This window comes from Cynara cardunculus (genome assembly GCF_001531365.2).
Source record: "Cynara cardunculus var. scolymus isolate 2C chromosome LG 17, CcrdV1, whole genome shotgun sequence".
NCBI classification, from domain to species: domain Eukaryota; kingdom Viridiplantae; phylum Streptophyta; class Magnoliopsida; order Asterales; family Asteraceae; genus Cynara; species Cynara cardunculus.
Genome location: NC_037544.1, coordinates 2,666,750 through 2,671,153, shown reverse-complemented (window position 1 = coordinate 2,671,153; position 4,404 = coordinate 2,666,750). Strand labels below are relative to the sequence as shown.

The following is a 4,404-nucleotide window of genomic DNA, read 5'->3' as shown; positions in this document are numbered from 1 at the left end:
GCAAATGCTGTGTTTGGATCAAACCCAGATATCAACGCAGATATTCTTGCAAAGGCATTCCAAGTGGACAAGAACGTCGTTTATCAAATTCAATCCAAATTCTAGACTTTTAAGTCATCTTTGATTGTTAATTTCAATAACTTACAATATTCAGCTTCTTGATATGTGTTTGTTTCATCTTCCTCTTGTTATATTAAAAAGTGAATAAAAGTAATATATTGTTTTTACTGTCATGTACATTTGTGTTGTTTAATTATCGCAGATTATGTACGATCCAAATTGAAAACTCTAATTATTAAAAATGAAAAATCCAAAAGCTAACACTTTGTAGAAATAACTCAAGCATCGTATACCAAATGCCATCGAATAGTCGTTATGCCTATAATGACTCTTGTTATTGTAATTGTAGTAGAGTGCCCGGACTCAAAATACTTGTACGATGGGGTATTGCACATACGCACCCTACGGTCACTAAAATCTTGGTTGCCCTTGAAGGCATTAATATTCAAGTTGGGTGTTGTCACATTTAACCCCGAAAACCGTATCATAAAAGTACTCGAAATGGTGATTCATCTTTCCAACCTGTTCTAGTTCATTTCCAAAAGACCATCGGATTTGGCTTTGTGTTACTATTGCGGGTATGATCGAGTGGCCAAAATTCATGTCATTACCATTGCAAATGTTCGTTGTGTTTGTATCAAAAAACTATGTCGGGCTTCGAATTTGGATCACACACTATGTATTTGAACCCTTGTTGTATTAGGGACGAGCTCATCAATGTATAATGAACATTTAAGATTCCACCAAAATATTATCTAAAATATTAAAATGATTAAACGGAAAAGAATTGAATCAATAAGAATTGAACAACGTACGATGAATGTATCAAACGTTGACGTATTCGATGAATTTGTCAACGTCGTACTGTTTTTTACATGTTTTTTTTATTAATAAAAATATGTTATATCACCTAAGCTAGTTTTTTTGTTCCATTGTTTTTTATATAAAGGCATCACCAAGTTGCGTATTGCATCTCATGTATTTCTCGAGTCAACAAGAACAAGTTTCCACTTCCCAACAATGACATCTCGTTTGTTTTTTTAATCAGTCTCCTCATGGGGAGTTGTTCACTTGCTATGGCTTCAGATTCAAGTCCTCTCCAAGACTTTTATGTAGCTGCACCAAAACGTAGAGGTAAAAAAAAATATAATCTATAAATGTTGAAAAATGCTCAAATGTTAATTATCTGAAATTTTGTAGTATTTATTATGTGTTTATGATCAGTTTTCTGCTTTTTTTGGATAGTATTCGTGAATGGTGATTGCGCAAAGAACTAAAGCTTGTGCGAGCAAATGATTTCCTTTTTAGTGGGCTACATCAAATGCGGTTGGGTCTAACGTGATTACCGTGACTGTAGCAGAGTTACCAGGACTTAAACACTTTTGGTATTTCAATGGCTCGTATTGACTTTGCTCCATGGGGTATTAACCCTCCCCACACACACCCTAGGGCCACTGAAATCTTGACGGTCCTAGAAGGCAATATTGAAGTYGGTTTTGTCACATCTAACCCTGAAAACAATCACATCATTAAAGACCTTCAAAAGGGGGATGTTTTTGTCTTCCAACAAGGTCTACTTCACTCCAAAGGAACATTGGAAACATTTATGTTCTTGTTATTGCCGCTTTGAGTAGCTATAATCCAGGTTCCATTACCATTGTAAATGCAGTGTTCGATTCTAACCCAGTTATTGTTAGAGATCTTCTTGCAAAGGCCTTCCAGATGGACAAGAACGTTGTTTATCAAATTCAATCAAAATTCTAGACCCTCATATGATCTCAATTAAATTACATTTTTAACATACATTATTTATTTAAAAAGACTTGATTTTTGTTGTTTGTGAATGTTCAGAAATTTTAATTGAACTTATCTAATTAGGTATATAGAAATGCTTTCAATTAAACTAGTTCAATCCCATTTTAAACCGTACAAAAATTAAGTCTCACAAACAATATCTAATAAATCAATCTTTGGACATATTAACAATCTTTTCTACTTTTCCTTGTATGGATGAAGAAATTATATCACTAAACAAATGATTTTTACCTACAAAAGTCAACTATTGAAATTTCCGTCGATAATTAACCATGGATCAACCAGAAAATACCAATAGTTTCGGTAGCTTCTGTTGTTTTTCAAAAAAAAACACCAATGAATCACCCAGAAAACATATGGATTATTTGTCGCTGATTTGAGCCTCCCACCAATATTTCGCCACCAACCTTTGTGACGTTTTTGTGACAAATCACCCCTTTAGCAACGAATTTTCCAGGGAAACATCTGTGGGTAGTAGTCTTCGATTTAAAAGTATTGTTTCATACAATTATCGATATTGAATTATACGTATCTTGTTATGTTTAGTAGTGTGACACCCAATCCAAAGCATATGCTTTGTTTTTTAATGTAAACGTTCAAGTTAGTTTACGCGTAAGTCTATTTATAGCATGAGCAAGGGCGGACCTATGAGTTGCTGAGTAGGGTCTTGTATACCCGCTCAACTAATTTTCGCAAGTAAAAAATGGGTATGAAAGATGCAACCACTCAACAAATTTTCACAAGTAAAAAACTACTTTAGGTATGAAAGGTCCACACACTAAATTTTGAGCAACGCTCTTGTATATTAGCAAAAAATACAACGATCAAAAAGCAAAAAAAAAACCCTGTAATCAATCACGAAAACCGAAAAAGTTCATCGAAATCAATCAAATGTGCACCCGCTCAGTAAAAATCCTTCGAAACCGTGTCATTTGCCTAAAAACATATCGGACGACTTCACGAGCTTTTGATCCACCTTAAAAGTGCACCCACTCAGCAAAAATCCTAGTTCCCATTGCACAAGAAACCCTAGAGATAACAACTTAGAAAATCCCGTATACAATGTTCTCGAATTTGGAAAGAAAAGAAAAGAAAGGAAGGAAAAGAAAAGAAAGGAAAGAGAAAGAACTCGAGAACAGAACTATACTTTTATTTAATTTACATATTATAATTAATGGATGGGTACATGTGTAATTTTATAAATATTTTTAACATTTATTGTGTTAATTAGCTTCATTTTTCTTTCTTTTCACTCCTAAAAAATCTAAGAATAACCACAAATGTGGTGTCTGATCGGTTTGAGTTTGGGCTCCAAAGATTAAAAGTGTCTCGAGATCTCAGGTTCAAATCCAAGAAGAAATAAAAAAACCCCTTGTGACCACGGAGGTTCAAATGCAGTGACTCATGGCTACCTGTAAAGCAGGTAGTCGACCTGGGATTAGTCGGTTTGCATAGCAGGTTGGATATCCAGGTTAATCAAAAAAAAATTGAGAATACAATTCCCCCCCCCCCCCATTACTTTCCTTCCCTTTACTTTTTCATTCCTTCATGAAAAAGGACTCGAGAACACAACGTTAGTGRTCCWGAGAATWCTCRAATTAGAAACATATAGGAAGGAGCCCCAATACATAACATTTATTTACTAGTTGAGCTGGTACAACTGCATATTATAAGTTATTCGTAGCTACATCTTTAGGGTTTATAGAACTAATATCACAAAATTCCATTTTCCATTTTCCATTTTTAAAGAACCAGTTGTTATACATCTTACAGAATCTCCAAAAAGATTGAAAGGTCGCTAATTAAGTATATCAATATACTTTTAAACCACGAAACACTCAAAATAATCTAATAATCAATGTCTACAAATTAAATCAACCATTTGACCCCATCAACAACAAATGTTCCTGTTTATCAAAAGAAATGAGATCGTATTTGAAATGTTAAAAGTTGTTCATCTATTTGTTATCGCGTTAGTCGTAATTTATTGGGTATGGAAAATTAAAAGGGAAAGATTCAAACTCATAAATCTTTTTCATACCATAATTAAGTAACGACATTTAAACAAATAAAGTCATTATAATTATAATAACTGATTTGGTGAAAGGTAAATTAGCATGCAATCCGTTGTTTTTGTTTGTCTACTAATATCCGTCGTTGATACTTTGTTTTCTAGTAGTGAAATAATTGCATATCATGAACCATATGATGTCTTAAAATTGCTCATACTAAAAATACCAAAAACTTCATTAACTACAGTGGGGTTTTTCCTTTGACTGTATTTCGACGATTCACAGGATTATTCAAGGTGTGCATGTGCAAGCTGAACCAAATATCCACTGTTAAGAAAAAAACCTTCATGAAGAGACAGAATAGGTCATGTGAGTGTTATTTCTATTACATCAGAATTGTTATATATGATAATTAAAAATGTAAATGAATTGAATTGGTCATATCCACATTAGACTTTCATCTTTACCGAATTAAGAATTAAACAACGTACGTAGTTGAATGTATCAATGTTTGATG

The 4,404-nt window shown here is 33.4% G+C and overlaps 1 pseudogene; it reads left to right on the top strand.

Moving 5' to 3' along the window:
* Nucleotides 1–1,824, top strand: part of LOC112500482 — a 6,031-nt pseudogene extending 4,207 nt beyond the window's left edge.
* The last annotated feature ends 2,580 nt before the right edge of the window (nucleotides 1,825–4,404 follow it).